Source organism: Carassius auratus, chromosome 7 (genome assembly GCF_003368295.1).
Source record: "Carassius auratus strain Wakin chromosome 7, ASM336829v1, whole genome shotgun sequence".
NCBI classification, from domain to species: domain Eukaryota; kingdom Metazoa; phylum Chordata; class Actinopteri; order Cypriniformes; family Cyprinidae; genus Carassius; species Carassius auratus.
In genome coordinates this window covers 11252494-11261457 of record NC_039249.1, presented here as the reverse complement: position 1 = coordinate 11261457, position 8964 = coordinate 11252494, and positions in this window count along the sequence as shown.

Here is an 8964-nt window from a genome sequence, read left to right as displayed (position 1 = left end):
CTTCAATCCAATTGTGAAAGTCTTAGCTAGAGAGAAAATCACATAAATCTCATGAATGTGTGTTTCAGTTTCACTTTTTTCTTTTCCTGTTTGGTATACTATTTATACGCAGAAATTGACTATGCATGCATAGGCTATGGGATATGGGATATAGGTGCGTATTATACAGTATGTAGGCCTACGCCAAAATGTATGGAAGCATATGGGTAGCATTATTCAATTTGGGATGTAATATGCAAAATGACAATGCAATATGTAAAATGGCAATGCATTTCTGTATTTACATTTACATTTTCCAATACATTTTTGCAACGTTTGGTGCAAAATGAAAATGAAAATTAAATTACATAATTTTCATTTGCCATTTACTACACCAGTTTTAAAATGTAAAATGAATATTAATTTTAACGCTTTATAAGTTGCAAAATTAAAATGAAAATGTTTTACAGAAATGATTAGATATGTCTAACATGTTAATGCAAAAACTGTGGCAAAATGATCATTTAAATGCTATTTTTCATAATTGCATTAACACTCACTGTCAAGACACTTACGATTGCATTTTCATTCGGTGACGGTGTCCCGCAATGAATGTAGCAAAATTCAATGTGCACATTGAAAATGCATTCCGAGCCGATCACGTGTCCCCGCCCTCGCGCCAAGTCAATCATTGTGTGAACAAGGCGGGGCTTGCAGAAGGTCAGAGACTCAAATCTCAAGAAGAGGATTCAATCAAGTGAGACAACATGGACAAGACAGTTGGTCCGTGTATGTTTTGATCATTTCGGGTTATGGCTTCAATATTTAATTCGGACTTGTGGGCGGAGCTGAAACGCTGTTTTCATCTGATTGGTCGAATCGGATCGGTTTTCATCTGACAGCCTTCAGCTCGGTCTTGTCATTCTTTCAGGCAAAATAAGAGTCAGTGCGAGTGAAGCACTGAAATGTCTGAAACTACGCTCACTGTTAATTAGCATAAAATTTGAATCAGATGTAGCTGGGCAAATTCGTGCTGCTGAGACCTGCAAATTATTTCTAGGTTGTAGTATTGTATGAATATTGTCCCACTGATAAATACAGTGCAAATAGTTCTGTCCCTTTGGATAACAGTGAAGTGGAAATTAAAATCAATAATAGACTCAACAGTTCCATATCTGTAACATTTACACCTCTCATCTTTTAAGTCATAAGGCACTAGGTATGTGTGTGTGTGTGTGTGTGTGTGTGTGTGTGTGTGTGTGAGAGAGACATTAATAAATAATTGTAAAAATGAATATAGTTACATTTCTAAATAAAAATAGTAAAATTAGCTCTATGCTGCTCAGTGCTCCTGTAGCCTACCCCAGAGCGCCCTCTCGCGGCTGTAGACGGTAATGTTTTCTCTTGGTCTTGAATAAATGTGACATATAGTCCAGTGCGACTTATATATGTTTTTTTCCTCGTCATGACGTATTTTTGGACTGATGCAACTTATACCGAAAAATACAGTTAACATTATTATTATTATTATTATTTATTATGAGAGTAATTGACACAGACTAGAACTTTAATGTTTCACCCAATTCAGCTCATATCTTTAGACTCGTCCGACTCGTGTTGCTTGTATAACTGGCCAGACTTACCTTCCCAAAAAATCCTATTTAATTTTATTTCATAAATTTAACTATATATATTTCCACTTTACTGTTATCCAAAGGGACAGAACTATTTGCACTGTTTTTATCAGTGGGACAATATTCATACAATACTACAACCTAGAAATAATTTGCAGGTCTCAGCAGCACGAATTATGTGCCCAGCTACATCTGATTCAAATATTATGCTAATTAACAGTGAGTGTAGTTTCAGACATTTCAGCTGAAGGCTGTCAGATGAAAACCGATCCGATTCGACCAATCAGATGAAAGCAGCGTTTCAGCTCCACCCACAAGTCCGAATGAAATATTGAAGCCATAAACCGAAATGATCAAAACATACACGGACCAACTGTCTTGTCCATGTTGTCTCACTTGATTGAATCCTCTTCTTGAGATTTGAGTCTCTGACCTTCTGCAAGCCCCGCCTTGTTCACACAATGATTGACGTGGCGCGAGGGCGGGGACACGTGATCGGCTCGGAATGCATTTTCAATGTGCACATTGAATTTTGCTACATTCATTGCGGGACACCGAATGAAAATGCAATCGTAAGTGTCTTGACAGTGAGTGTTAATGCAATTAAGAAAAATAGCATTTAAATGATCATTTTGCCACAGTTTTTGCTTTAACATGTTAGACATATCTAATCATTTCTGTAATACATTTTCATTTTAATTTTGCAACTTATAAAGCGTTAAAATTAATATTCATTTTACATATTAAAACTGGTGTAGGAAATGGCAAATGAAAATTATGTAATTTAATTTTCATTTTCATTTTGCACCAAACGTTGCACAAATGTATTGGAAAATGTAAATGTAAATACAGAAATGCATTGCCATTTTACATATTGCATTGTCATTTTGCATATTACATCCCAAATTGAATAATGCTACCCATATGCTTCCATAAAAATGCGCATTGAATGCACGCCATAAAAAGTGCTTATCTTATGCATGCAAAAACTGCATGCTTGTCAAACACGTGCATATCATATTCACGCCCAAGTTATTTTTTTTCTGCATAAATAAAATCAAACCGCAAAACGCTGTACAAACGCTAATGGTCAATTGTATGTTAAATTTACTGTGAAAACCCGTAAACTGACATTCCCACAATTCACAGTTTTTTTTTATTTAATAGTTACTTGGTTTTCTGCTCTATGTATCTTATGGTGTTTAATTAGGCCTGATGTTTACTGCATAGGTCATTTTAAGCGTGTTTACCTCAGCTTGTCGAAAAAGTCAAATTTATCGTGTTTCTTTTACCGCCTGCATAGTAAACAGAAATTGTAAAAAAAAATTATTAATTAAAAAAAAATTGGGGATGGAATTGTAAAATTGTGTCAGTTAATGAAATGTATTGTTAACCATTTTAAAATAAATAAATAAATTGTTGAATAGCAGCCGCTTAGTATTGCACTAAAATGACTCGAAACACCTTCCCAGCTTCATAGAAATGCCTTGGCAAACATGCATCGGAACCACTCCAGCATCATAGTGTCGATATTTGTAGATCCATCAACAAGAAAAAAAAGCGAGTTTTGTGCATCCTGCTGTTATCACTGCAGGCATAATGCAATTAGATAAATTATTTAGATTATGTGTTGTTTAATTATTTATTTGTTTGCTTAATTGCATTTTTACAATTGCCCTTTAGGACAAACTGAGGTGCCACTTTTTGTATTGGCTGACTTGTGACATCACAGCCTGTGGGCCTATTAAACATCAAAAATACTGTATGGAGCCAAGACCTGAAGTCTTCTCCAGAATAATGGGATGGTGCAGGCTCAGATTTATATGCCATTATTTCTTTCAACATTCAGCCACACCTTCAGCGTGCTTCTTGTATACACATTCGCATTTAGATGTAAGCATGTAATTTCTACACAATTAGAAAGTAAAAATGGCCAAATTTACCATTCTCCAGGCAAAAAAGAAAAAAGATTGGTTCGAATAGGCTACACCCATGTTTTTAAAGCATCATATATCGTTTAAACTACTGGAGGAATCACCCTTTGAATGACTAATACCTATCTATCCACATTCACAGACGCTTAAAATGTTTTAACTTAACACTTCACCTTTAAAGAAAAACGATCTGTTCATAACCTCCCGTTTTACCACAGTTGCCTTTCATTCATTTCTTTCAAAATGCAAGGTCATCTATAGTAAGGAAGTAGAAAGATGAAGAGAGGAACCAAGCTCTTTATTTTCATTCTTTGGAGCCCCTTTTAAAGCCATGGCTGGGTGAAAAGCTTTCTGAATGTTTTTCACACTTCCCTGCTGTCCGTCACATTAGCGCCTCCCCAAAGATCCATTACTGGGGCGCAGAGAAGCCCTGGACAGAGATATGGAGAGAGGCAAAGCTGACTGAAAGAGACCTGAACTATTACATTTATAAGAGCATGTGGATGCAGTCTGGTCAGAATGTAAAAAATATTGGAAGAGGAATTACAGGAAGAGGAATTTGCTGAATATCAATTCACACAAACACAACACAGCACGCAAAAGAGGAGTTTTGCCACAGTTACACCATTAATTTTGACTAATTAGGCCAATTTATTCTGATATGTAGAAGACTGTCAACTCAATTATCAGACTGCAAAACTGATGCGTTTGTCTTGCATCACTGCAGAATGTCTATCACATTGTTTTCAGAATAATTTGGGGCAGATTGGAGTGTTCATCCACATTCAGGTATTGAAATAAAGTTAAAGGGGTCATATGATGCGATTTCAAATTTTCCTTTCTGTTTGGAGTGTTACAAGCTCTTGGTGCATAAAGAAGATCTGTTAAGTTTCAAAGACTAAAGTCTCAAATCCAAAGAGATAATTTTTTTATCAAAGTTAAGACTCTGCCCCTACACATCTACGTCACTATGTGGAAATACTTCACTCTAAAAAGGACTTTAGGACTTTGGGTTGTTTTAACCCTAGTTTGGGTTGAAAATTGGTCTCAATTTTAACTCAGCGGGGGTGGGTTGGGAACACGGACGTGAAGGAGAGCACGCATGTCACGTTAAGATCGTACGTCTCCAGTGCGAGCAGCCGCCATTTTCTCAGCGTGAAAGAAGCGAGAAGCGAATGAAAGACATTATGGTAAGTAAAGATTCAAAGTGTACAGTATTTGAAAAATAATGTGTTTTTTTAACATTATAGAATGTCAACATATTCTGTTACACCAAATACACAAAATAATGATCTTTAAATCTTTAAAAGCATCATATGACCCCTTTAAAAGGTTTGGGGTCAGTTTGGGGTTTTAAAGAAATTCATACTTTTCGCTACCTTTTTTTTCCTGTGTTTTTGGTGAGACTTCTTTTGAAAAAAAAAAAAAAAACCTGGATGTTAATCTACATAATACATTTTCTGCATCCTATCTTGCAATTTAAGTTCAAGCCCAATTCAGTCCTAAACTCTGCATAAGCCTCATGAGCATGGATGTCTGTCTATATCTGCTCAGTCTGCTTCATCTGTAAACGGTAATTCATCTAATGTGGGTTAAACAGCAAACAGTGTTTGATACTGTCTACAGAGAGAGAAAATGTATGCATAAATGTGCTCATTTGAACACATGCATGCATTATTAGTCACAAATGCTAAGTGTGCTTAGAAGTGCCAGGTACAATTATAATCTAACAGCAGACATCCCTCCTCTCACTATCCCTCCGATTCAATTCTCTCCTCCTACATCTGTTCTCCACCAATCACTTTGGCTCTCCTCACAGGAAAAACCAAACCAGTGGACCTCCACAGCCTGCGGGGGGATGATGGGTGTCTAGCAGTTGTCAGGTCCTTTACCCCCAAATCGGGACAAGAAAACAATTTTCCCCCCAAATGGAGTGCAAATGCTACATATAACTAAATAATGTATTTTAAAAAACATAAAATATTAAAATAATAAAAATTTTCCAAGACCGTTTCCCTGTTTTCGCATAATTTTAATGACTGTTAGTTAATTTTTTAGAATGCAAAACACTGTCTGAACTTCTCGTCCATTTATGTGTGGACGTAAAGAAGAACTGTACCATTATTATTCCTCATTGATTTCATATCACGGCCCATCTGTCAGCATCGGTCTTGCTGATAAAGCTAAATAATTCATTAGATAATTAGATGAGTGTTTGGGCTGATCTTCCACAGACTCCAGGGACAGATGTGAGTGGGTGAGTGAGTGGATTCTCTCTCTAGAGTTCAACTGACACTGTTAGTTTTGGCTCGGATTTCTTTATTTATTTTGCCTTTGGGTTTTATTTCTTTCAGCCAACATCCTTCAGAGTGTCAGACGTCATGACCAAACCTGTTTACAAATGCACATCATTTATACTTATACTTGTTGCCATTTAAAGAGAGTAATAGACTCCCAAAGTAATGGTTTGTTACTGTAAGTAGGCTACCTACTTACAATTTATTTGTAATGATTTGCAATTCAATAAAATCACATGTGAATGACTTTTTGAATGGCCAGTTCTGCCTAAAATGAAAACATAGTAGTTATCTATCAATGGAGTGAAAAGCCCACTGTAGTTTTGTCATGCAGAGTCAATAGATCAGCGTGTGTCTGTTCACACTGACTCACTCACTCTCATCTCTAATGGTCATGGCGTTCGTTTCCTGTCGGGTGACCTCAGGCTGACCTCATGATTCATGCTCTCTGACCTGAGCGGCAGCGTCAGTGCTAATGTTGTCTGACGACGGTGACAGTGTTCACACGTCTGCTGAGGGCAGCACAGTAATCTGAGAGTTCGGCTGGGCAGGAGTGTGATTTATTTCTCACAGGTCAGGTGTTATTGTCATCTCTGCTTCCTGTCAGAACCGTTCACTGCCTTGGATGATAAAAGGATTTCTGTTATTGGCCAAACAATTGCTTTTCGTTAGCGATCTCTACTAGTTTAATATTTTCTGTGTACTCTAGTATTTACTTAAATAGCCATAAAAAGAAAGCATTAATGGAATAGTTCACCTAAAAATGAAAATGTGTCAAAAATGTACTCAACCTTAGGCCATCCATGAAGAGTTTGTTGTTTTATGGGAACAGATTTGGAGACATGTAGCATACATCACTTGTTCGCCAATGGATGCTCTGCAGTGAATGGGTGCCGTCAGAATGAGAGTCCAAACAGCTGATAAAATCAAAAACATTAATACACACCACTCCAGTCCATATATTAACATTGTGTAAAGAGAAAAACTGCATGATTGTAGGAAACTTTTAACTTCAAATCATCTCTTCTGGCTAAAATATGAGTCCATAATCAATATTACCACACCATTAAATATGTGTTGTTTAGAACTGTTTTTGCTTGTAATCAGTGCTATTACTGTATGTATCTCCTGATTTACACAAGACAACTATTTCACTGAAATAAGCAATATTAGGACTCAGCCTGCTTTAGCCAGAAGCAGCAGAAAAACGTCTTAATGGTTGATTTGTTTCTCACAAACATGCAGCTTTTCACTTCACAAGACGTTAACTGATGGACTGGAGTGGTGATGATTACTTGTCGATTATTGTAATGTTTGGACTCTGATTCTGACGGCACCCATTCACTACAGAACATCCATTCGTGAGAAAATGATGAAATGCAATATTTCTCCAAATCTGTTCCCATGAAGAAACAAAAAACCTACATTTTGGATTGTGTGAAATTTTCAACAAATTTTTCACTTTTTGAGCTGAACTTTTCTATTATGCACCGAACACTCACTAAATGTAAACACACACCAGACAGTGTGTATGAAGTGTGTACTTGAATATATAGACCAGGAACACACACACCATTCTGACACCCTTGACACACCCAAAAAATAAATCTCAAGAGACAAGCAGCCCAGGGCGACTTCACACTCACCTTCTTTCTTTTTTTTTCAGATGCATCTGCCTCCAAAATGTTGTGACCACACACCATGTACCACCACATGCTCAGATCAGTCTGGATAACCCTAGAAACACACATTTGCCTGCTTATATTTGAAAAGACCTCAATCACAGAACAGCCGAAGATTTCAGTGCCACATATTTTAACATAATCGTTTTGATTTGGTGAAAAAGTGTTCATTTTTCCCCAACAAAAACATGCGAGCACATACACAGCACAGCGTCACAGCGGTTTGTCACATCAGATGAAAGCTGTAATCTTTAGTGCTCATCTATAAAGCTTTAGCAATGAGTGGAGATAAAGAGATACAAAATCAAATAAAAATGCACTAATAATTAGCAGCTTTGAACATGTATGATTCATTCAAATTCAATGCGTGTTTCCATCAGAGTCAAATTCCATGGGGAAACTATGCGAAAGCGCGAGATTGTGACTAGCGGATGGAAATATGCTAATAAAAAAGTTCTGGGGTTTTGATAATATAAACATGGTGAAATGTTTAAGGTTATTGTTCATTCAAATGTTGTCTTTGTGTAGCAAGACATATTTTAGCAATCACACACGCTCAGATTAATGAGTCACCTTGCTTGTTTTAATAATCAGGAGACTAAATGTATATTTTATGTAAATATGCTTACATTAAATATACTATAGATATGCATCAGATATAAAGTCTTAATTATTAAGTCTTCATTTAATAAAATGTCTAACTTTTTATCAATATATTTAGTCTAAAAACTATTCAGAATGAGTTTAGATCTATTTATGTTGTGGTTTTGATTAGTTCATTCCTTTCTCCGGATTCTAAGAATGTTTTCTTGAATTCAAATCAAGAATGTTAGACTTGTATATTGGTTGAAGCACTCTTGCTGGTTTTACAGCAAAATGGTTGATATTTGGGCTGTGAAGGTGCATGAATCATTATTTTTTAGCTGGAACTACAAGGTGAATGCATTAAATGATTGTTGGCATGATATGAAACTAAATTATGATCTTCCTCCACTTTCTCTCCTTCTCCATATATATTACAGCTGGAGCCAGAGTCCTTCGGGATGTTACAGAAGATGGGACACAGATGGGATGTCTGTCCTGCTGCCTGAATGAAACACATTAAAGATGTATCATATGCACACACAGGAGAGTAAGGAGGACACTATCTCCTTCTCTTTTCTTCATGACATGCACAAGTCACTTCAGCTGTCTGAGATGCAGAATATTAATTGACTGACTTCTAGAGGTCCCAAGAACAATAGTTGATCAGAACGTTTAAAGTTTCTGCACTGTCACTCAAATCATCCTGTATTGGAAATGTACATTTCTAGAATAGCATATGAGTGCAAAACTCACCAGTGTTGATGATGCTTGCAACAGCATTGCTACTGTAGGCATTGCTACTGCTTGTTTTTTTTTTTTTGCACATTTGCACATTGCGCACTTGGGTGTTGAG